This window comes from Glycine soja, unplaced genomic scaffold, assembly GCF_004193775.1.
Source record: "Glycine soja cultivar W05 unplaced genomic scaffold, ASM419377v2 tig00040017_1_pilon, whole genome shotgun sequence".
NCBI lineage: Eukaryota > Viridiplantae > Streptophyta > Magnoliopsida > Fabales > Fabaceae > Glycine > Glycine soja.
The window spans coordinates 1-9,730 of record NW_021144294.1 but is presented as its reverse complement, the minus strand read 5'-3'; the positions used below and the strand labels follow the sequence as shown (position 1 = coordinate 9,730).

The 9,730-nt window shown below is 32.7% G+C and overlaps 1 pseudogene across 1 annotated transcript; it reads right to left on the bottom strand.

Moving 5' to 3' along the window:
- Positions 1-2,738: 2,738 nt before the first annotated feature.
- On the bottom strand, positions 2,739-8,691 carry LOC114404448 (annotated as a pseudogene). The gene is made up of 21 exons (XR_003664973.1): positions 8,390-8,691; positions 8,240-8,284; positions 7,957-8,051; positions 7,311-7,402; positions 6,803-6,863; positions 6,639-6,716; positions 6,498-6,547; positions 6,323-6,396; positions 5,953-6,025; positions 5,788-5,845; positions 5,614-5,672; positions 5,478-5,531; positions 5,165-5,197; positions 4,658-4,710; positions 4,497-4,573; positions 4,288-4,344; positions 4,112-4,195; positions 3,927-4,024; positions 3,749-3,852; positions 3,106-3,177; positions 2,739-3,030 (listed from the first exon to the last, which is right to left on the bottom strand). The product of XR_003664973.1 is annotated as a UTP--glucose-1-phosphate uridylyltransferase-like (transcript).
- Positions 8,692-9,730: the final 1,039 nt, after the last annotated feature.

Below are 9,730 nucleotides of genomic sequence, written 5' to 3'. Positions count from 1 at the left end.
ACAACATCTCATAGGGATGAATGACTCGGGCATACTTTAAGCGAATTCCGAACATTTCGATATTTATAGGGACGAAAAACATACTTTAACCTTAAATTAATAAATTGCAACCAAGCTGATCCAAGGCTACTGGATAATCTGGCAACAAAAAAGAGCTTTACCAATACAGAACTTAATACTAGAACCACTAAGAGATGAAAACATACATCTTGCAGAAAATCAAGCAAAACAAACTATCGTACTACTTCAAAGTGCACACTGAACAGTACATTTTCTAATCACTTTTTCTAAATAAGAATATAAAATCACTAGCAGAAGCCTTTCCACCTATAATTGCTACAGCTTATATACTCACAAATCAGAATGCCTTTTCACTACCCCAAGGTTTTAAAAAAAAAGTCAGGAGCAATGATATAGGTCACAGCATCAAGGTTTTTGGAGTGTCCGCGACGTAATGCAACCACAATTATGGCCACATCGACATTTGTCCATAATTTCCCGCAATATCATTGAACGCAAACAAACCACAACCTTCACCCCTATCAAAAACCTTGCAGTACCCTAAAAGAACAAACCTCCAAACAACAATTTAGGTCACAGCATCAAGGTTTTCAGAGTGTCCGCGACTGCAATGCAACCACAATTGTGGTCACATCGACATTTGTCCGTAATTTCCCACAATATCATAAAACGCGACAAAACCGCAACCGCGGCCTCTATTTAAAACCTTGCAACCTTGCAGAACCCTAAAAGACACACAATACCAGCCTCCAAACAAAGGTACAAAATATAACATACTTGTCAGCCCGAGTATGTATGTATGTGTGTGTGTGTGTTTGTATATATATATATATATTATATATATATATATAATATATATATATATATATATATATATATATATATATATATATATATATATATATATATATATATATATATAAAGTTATTCATCGCAACTCCAACTCAACATTATTATAATGAAGTCTAATATTCGCAGAACATCATAACTATGGATTCAGACCAAATGCGGAAAAAAAAAATAAACTCAGCTACAATTGAGAACAGAGGAAAAAGAACCTGTTCAGCGGGGAAAAGCGTAACGAAGTTAGAGATAGGGTTTTGGAGGCTGAAAACGGGAAAAAATGGAGGATTAGGGTTTTGTTCTGAAAATGCGCGGAAAGGATAAGCGCAAAGAAGAAACGAACGCACAAGTCCAATTAACGGAACATGGACAGTGACTCAGTGAGTGAGTGATGTTCACTCGTTGCTTTCGTCACGCATCTCTTTATCTCACCGTGATTCTCGAACCTTCCGAGGAATGGAAAGAAAACGCTGTCGTTTGGATATGTATGTATTGTAGAAGACTATGTGCTGTGTAAAGGATGAGAAAGAGACACAGAAACACCACTCACTAACACAGTAACAAGTTTATTTTTTATTTGCTTTCTACTCCTTTAGCCTACTCGTGCTCACAGCTTTGGCGGTTCTTCTATTTTTATTTTTTATTTTTTTTTGTTTTAAAACTACTATTTTGTTTTCTCTTTTTATTTAAATTATTTAATTTGATCCATGCGAATGTTGGAATTTGACTTTTTTAGTTAAAAAACTTATTAAATAATTTAATACGATAAATAATTAAAATAACTAGTAAAGATATATTATTATTTGATTCCAAAAAACTTATATAATTTATCCATAAGAATGATCTATGATTCTTAAGAATTATAATTTTTAGGAATAAAAAAAAATTTTCTTATTCCATCTTAGAATGTTAAATCGAATATAATTTAACTCTAAAAGTTAATTTTGGGATGAGTATTATCCTTTCATTTATCTTCTTTTATTTTAAATGTGAATTTGAATTTAAATAAATACTAAAAATTAGTTTATAGAATGAAAATATTTTTTTACTTTTATATTTTATTTTGACATTATTTTTAGTCCACACATAAAACTTGAGACTTTTTCAATATAACTCTTTATTTCTAACGTTATTGTATTTGATGCGTGCACAGTATAATTTTAGTTAGTAGATTTAAGATAGATTTTTTGATATTTTGGTTTCTCTTATAGTGTGAGGGGTTAGGAGTTTTATTTCTTTCTTTTAGTGCATTTTTTTTTTTTCGCTCAACTTTTCAAGGAAGTAGCGCCTAACAGTAAAGAGGGGCGGAGAGCGCGGGAAAACTTTGCCAATTGCGTGGGAAGTAAAATTAATCAATAAAAATGGGACACATCACACATGGCCTAAACTCCAATTATACTTTGTAGCCCAACAACCCCAAGTATAAGGTTAGGATATACATGAAAATTTATCATTAGTTCATATATGTATAAATGTTACCAATTTGATTATTGTCGTCATTAACCATTAACTTCTTTATACATTCTTAAATTTAGTCTCTTATACATGTAATTTATAACATTTATATATATATAAAAAAAAAAAACACCGCATACATAGTAGAAAGTAGAAACCAAGCTAAAAATACAAAAAGAATTAACGGTGACATAGACCAAATTAGTACTGACTTAATAAGTTTTTAGTGTAGGATTTAAGATTTAACCAATAAATAAACTGTTAACGGGAGAAAACGAGAGAACGGGGCAACTAAAACACTAACTAGTTTTCGATTTTTTTTCTTCTTCGGATGAATTAACCTCACTCATTTTTTTATTCATCACTTCACTAATTTAATACCTCACGGTAACCACCCAAAAACACAGAGGAACACAAATTACTCAACAAAAGATGAAGGCGTAAACGCTTAATATGATATGGAAAGAAAACATGATCGGATCCTCCTTGAGTCCTTGTAAGAAATGTTTAAAAACAAAATTATGAGAAATACAAAGCTTAGTCTTCAGACATGCTCAGTAGAAACTGCCTTCTTATTTTTACCCCTACCAAACTAGAAGCAATACACAAATTTTAGTTTAAGACTGTCAATACTCAAAGATTGCACAGTCACATGGATTTCAAAACTCATCATCAGCTTTCTCTCACAGGTCCTCAGGGCCATTAATTTCCTGCGCGTGAAGAGTTTTAGGCCTAATGACAAGCTCTAGTAGGTACTAATAAGATCAATATGTAAAGTAAAATACCTTGTCTGCGATCACAGCTCCGTCAGGTATTTCCAGCTTCACACCCGGTTTTGCAAGAATACTTGCTTTTCCCTGTTAAGGCACCAGAAAGATCACGGTTGATAGATGTCAAAAGGCCAAATAATAAGATTTTGATAAATTATCTTGACTCATAAAAAACATGAAGACAAAATAAATTACTAACAGTGAGAACAAAAAAACAGGGAGCCTAGTTCTAAAAATGAACAGGGTTAGTTTGGAAATCAATAAATAATTGCATGGCTTTCCTTTGTGATTAGTTTTACTACCAACAAACAAAAGCATTAGATAAATTTTAGAATTAACAAAAATATTTTTCAAAAGAACATTTCGACTGTATTTGGTTGAGAGTGAGCTTGATGCAACATTAAGCCCAGTGTCCAGGTTATGGGTTCAAATCTTGAAGAAAAAAACTTTCTGCAGAGAATTCTGAGCTCCTACAGCACTATCATGCTTCATGCAACTTTCACTTAAATCATTTACATGAGGAATTAAATATTCAAGAGAGAAACTCTATAACTAGTAATCATGGCAGTAACAGTAAGCATTTATCCAGTCTCCTGCCATAAGAATGAAAGAAAAAATAAACAAAAATCAGATATAAGTAAGGAATTAAATCCCAAACCTTAAGGATTACACCAGCTCCAAACCATACATCGCCTGCCACTTTTAGACTGTCAAGCTCAACAATACTGGGATTGACTTGAACCGGCTCAAGAAGTTGCTAACCTGCGAAGGAGACTGGGAAAGTCAAACTCATATTCACCGCCTAACACAAAGTTAATAGTAATATAGCTCTTAACCTTCTTAAATTCTGGCCCCAATTCAATGGAAGGATTTTCAGGATTTGCCTAGCTTGGTTCCTAATAACCAATCCATCTTGTAAAGTGTAAAGGTCCGACTGCAAAACAAACAACTGATTGTGTTAACAAAGACAAGTATATCACTTCCAAAAAGTTCTCATGGCTTGAAACAGAAAAGCTTTAACCTGGACAAGAAGCAAGTCTGAAGTTGCCTTCACGGGAAGGAAGCGAGATCGAGGCACATTAATTCCGATAGCTTTGTCAAAGAACTGTTAAAAGATACTAGTATTATGTTAAAAGCTCTAGAACAGAAGTTTCAGCATTGACTACATATAAGTAATATCTTAATAAAATTCAGTACCCTTATTGCTGCACCAGCTGCAGTTTCCAATTGAAGAACTTTTACTCCATCGACTTCCTAAAATTCACAAATTTTGTCAGCAATATTCCAACTGAATGTCAGAGTATAGCAATTAACCCACAATCTAATACACATGTCCAAGAAAAACAAAAAAGGAAAAGATGGGCTATTTCCTATCAAATTATCAGTAAAAAATGTCCAATTTGCACCTTTGGATTGGGAATAATTTCCATCTTCAGAGCATCAGCTTTCAACAAGCCTTTTAATTGCTTTCAAGTTTACCCACCTGTAGATTATACATTGTCAATACTCAATAGCCCAAATGAGTATACAATTTAAAACAGTTAGGGAACTAACTAGCATAACTTACAAATTATTTGTGTTGAAAATTTTGAATTTCTCTATAGACTTAAATTCACTGACCTGGATAAAGACAGACATTGAATGATAATTTGTAAATTCCAAAAGAACTGCTAATAAATAAAAGTATGCTCCCGACTTCACCATAAATTATGAACATATTATGATAAAAAAAAAGTCTTGCTTACTGCTACAAAGTGAGCATCAACTTGGAAAAGGTGAATTCATATGCAAAGAAAGGAGAAGGAGGGATAGCTTCTTTTTTTTACAATACTACACTATTGTATAAACCTTACTCTGGTATACTTGTTATGGTAGTTATAATAATAGATAAAACAATAGAAATAGCAAAAACACGATCTGACATCAAGCAAGTCATTGCCTTCTCAGTCAAATGCACACATAGTAAATCATGATACTTCATAATCTACTAAACAAATGCATACAATTGGGTACACTTGGGAAGGGGAAGAGATCCATGAACTGATGAAAGAATACAGAAGATCTAGAAGCTTACATGTTCATCTGGTACTTGGGCAATTTCCAGGAGCTGCATCAAACAATCAAAGCTAAATGTCACTTACAGCCAATTTCTTATAATTCTAAATGATCATACTTATATTTTCTTTTAAGGCAAGAAACCAAAGAGGGAGGGAGGCAGCAGGACAATTATGAAACTCTCAATCAAATTTTTGTTTCCTTTTGGGATAAAAACTGTGCATGGAATATATCACATTAAAGAGACATTTAGACATTTGCTACAGTCAGTGTACTGAATTAATCAGATAAATCATGATTGAAAAGAAATGAAATCAGCAACTGTTACATGCCTGAACCCTTCCTTCATAAGAAATCAGAGTGCCACCTTTCACGTCAGCCAATGTCTGGGAGTGACCTGCATTAAAAGCACCCAAAACATCAATATTATGCAAGTCTAAAGCTAAATGCATTTGTTTGACAACAAACATCTTTCTTTACCTCCATACAGTATTCATTCTTGTGCTCAATCAAATGATTTAAGATTTCTAAATTAACCAGTTAAGGGTACTGGGGACATTAGTGATCAACTTTCACACATAAATAAACCATTAATACAACCAAAATAACAGAAAAAAGAATGAAAACTTAAAATAAGGATACTCAAGTCAACTACAGCACCCAGGTTGTCTGAATTGGCAACAAACACATACTCCTTACCCTGTAAGAGAAGAAAAAGAAAAAGAAAAAATAGTAATGGTAATTACTCACCAAAGAAACAAAATAAGACAAAGCCCAACTAGAAATAAATCAAGTTCTGGTGTCAACCTGTGATAATAGCACATCAAGCTTTCCACTATTCACTAATGATGGGAAGACGTCTCCGTGGCCAGGAGGGTACCTATGCATAAAGGAATCAATCATAAGCCAAACAAGGAAAACTATTACTATTAGCAGAGACATGCTCAAGGTTTGTTAGGATTCAATTGCAAAATGGTAATGTCATCCACAAAATAATTTTCAAAAAGATTAACATGAATTCCTCTGGATAAGTTTCTTGAATTATTTGTCTTATCATTACACTTTACACAAGTGCTAAACTGCTAATTCAAAAAATAAATAAAGGTGCATAGTTCTAGTGAAACTAGTTACGTGCAGTCATGCAATAATATAGCAGAGGCAAAATACAAATTCATACCACCCGTCCCTGCCTGTCTGCCCCTTGGATGGGAATGGCAAAAAGTCATCAACAACCAAACGAGGATATTGACTCTGCATACATTAGAGTCCATGCAACAAAATATCAAATAAAAAACTAAATCTCAAAGTCCAGCAAATTAATAATATATTAGTGCAATAACAGAGGTACAAACCTGGTTAAACGTATGAATCTCAATATTGAGTTTTTATATTTCTCAACAATCTACAATCAGACAAATTTTTAGATTTTGACAAATTCAGCCCATAATTCTACCAAGCAAATAGCAATGGGGTCCAAGGTAAAGCTCTTGTACCTTTTGAGTGTCATCATGAGTGTTGAATGAGTTCATTAAAAGCAACGGAACATTGCTTCCGTATTTGGAATTGAGGTTCTACAACAATTTAAGCTATCAGTGGAAAGCTCACATGAATTGCAAACACTGAATAAAAGCCAAGCAAGAAAGGACTGTAAAACAACCTCAATTTGGACGACAATTAAATCAAGAAATGTCAACCCATCACGAACTTCAATGACAGATCTGCATTTAATACATAAAAAAATTAAGGCTTAATGCAAGACATCCAAAAAAGCTAAGTTAAAATATTTATTGAGAGTATATGATAACTCCATCCCCCCCCCCCCCTCCAAATCCATGTCATTGGATTAATTTTATGTTCGCCATAATTTCTATTTTTGATATGTTGACAATTTATGGCGGTTTCAAAACTCTAGGAACTCAATCAAGGAGCCAATTAAGTTTAGGAACCTAGCTGAAAATTCCTAAATAAGTCTTGCTGAAGAAACATTCTCAAGGCATGGAAAAGTTTTTTCAAGAAATTGATCAAATATAGTGTCTGATTCTTCACCGTTAAAATTTAGAAAGTTGATCTTTCCAGTTAGCATCAAGCAAGAATCACACACAGACGAAAGTCTCAATCATCCAAGTCTTAAGTAAAAATAATATAAAAAATTAGATTCAGCATACTTTGGGCCAGTACAACCCATAGTTGTCCCCCAAGCCTCCATTGAGCTTCAACACCACAAGCTTGTCCAAGAGGTTCTTCACCTCCAAAGAACCTGCATCAACCAATTTCGGTTCACGTAGTAAACACACCATCGATCTTCTAAATCATTAAATCAAGAGTAAACCATCAATTTCATCCATAAACTATTACTCTCTTTGCTAAATAGTCCCTAAAGTAAAACAAAGTATATAAGTAGTTCCCCTAACTATTAAAAAATGTTGGAAAATCCATGGGGGTTAACACCAGATTTGTAAGACCGAGCTTTGTTATTTCAATGGGTCATGAGTAATCACATAAGGAAGTTTGATACCACACTTTAACTTAAAACCTTAAGATTCGGGTTTATAGTCTTTATACTCACTTATATGGTGTTCAACCTTCTCATTCTTACTCGAGATGGGACTTCACCTCTCACTTGTATTCCAAAAACAAATCTTCATACATTAATAGAGGGACTAAAGTGATGGATATTCAATTCCTTAGAGATTTACTTAAACAACTTCATTACTTTAAGGATCATTTGAGAGATCAACAGTTCGGGGACAAAATTGATGGTTCATTCTTAAATCCACCTAATCAATCAAACAGAAGACAAAGATTAATTACCGTCAGGAGTCGGTGCCAAAGAGTCATAAGGCACCACTACTTCATCCGTAGGCGTCTCGATCTTACTCCACTCAACATGCTGTGCTTCGCCACTGCACGTTCAAAAAGGATCAAAAGTTAATAAGAAAAAATATATAATAAAATAAAATAAACAATAATCGGAAAATCGTAACACGGTGGAATTAATAGTGAACACACGTAACTGAAGATAAATGAAAGGAAAATCACAATCACAAGCGTAACGAACGTTAACGGTTAAAACGGTTAAAGTTGACGCACCTGAAGGTAACGAGCAACGAGGCTTGTGAATCCATTCTTCTCATTCTCACTGCAAATAACAACAACAACAGCGATGAGGTTCGGATTCGAGATTGCGAGAAATGCAAATGAGATAAGAGATGCGGAAAATCGGAAAAAGAGAAAGAGTGAGGACCTGATTTGGCTCAATGCAGCGACGGAGGATTTGAGGTTGGAGAGCTTGTCGGCGTCGGCGGGGCTAAGCGTGGCGGTGGCCATTGCGGTGGAAGGAAGAAGATTCGAAAGTTACAAAGTGAAGAAGAAGAAGAAGAAGAAGAAGAGGGTGAAGAGAGCGAGGTTATGGTGGTGGAAATAGCAGAGTGTGCAACTGAATTTTTGGTAGTATTTATATATGTAGATGTGGAGGCTTTTCCGTTAGGCCAGAGTAATAAAAAAGAGCGTGAATCTCAAACCCGATGAATACGAAGGAACAACTAGCACCTGTGACCTGCGTTTGTTTTTCTATTTAACCCATATTTTTTTAGGTTGATTTTGTTATAGACAATAATTTTATTTTATTCTAGCAGTATTATTTTCTCATCAAATAGAAAACCTGTGATCTTTGTTAAAAGAAGATGAATATCAAGAAAACAAAATTGAAATAGCTATACTGAAAAAAAATAAAGTTATTTTCAACACATAATATTAAAATTTATTAAAATTATAAAATTTGAATTTTTTTTTATAATAATTATATTATAAGCATGAAGTAAACATATTTTATTGATAATCAATCTTGTGGATAACCTCTTTGAAAATACATGTAGTATTTAAAAAAAAGTGTGCTAAAGAATTTATTAATGGCATAAATAATGATAAAAAGGATGATTCTATGTTCATTAAATATACACCTAATGAAAGTGAAAGATGGCATAAAAGTGAGATATGAAAGATCTGACGGTTGGTGTAATGTAGTAAACAAAAGAGATGAAGAGCAAAAATGAAAAATAAATAGGGAAGAGAAGAAGATAGAGTAAGTATTTATAAAATAGATTTCTATATGATAAATATTTAATTAATTTATTTAAATAAATATTTTATGACTGATTAAATAATAATATTATATGGTTTTATATTTTTAATGTCAAATATTTTCTATTCAAAATATAATAAAATTAAAAAGTATTCACATATTATCAAACATTTTTTAAATTATTACAATTTAAGAAACATAAATTAAAATTTAACTTATAAAAATCATAATGGGACTTGAAAGAATAAAATTAAAAGATTCTGCTTCATTCCATATACAATATGTTTTAGGTTTTTCTTTTTTCACTCTTTTGATATCGAGGTAAGAAATTGAATATAAAATTATATTTTTTCTTTACCTCGATCCAGACTTAGGTATTTCAATTAAAGACGCAATATTTTTAGTGTTTCAACAATATTGAAATAAAGACTAAAAATAATCTTCTAAAAAAAAGAGAATAAAAATAATAACTATTTAAATAGAGATTAAAATAAAAATTAAGAA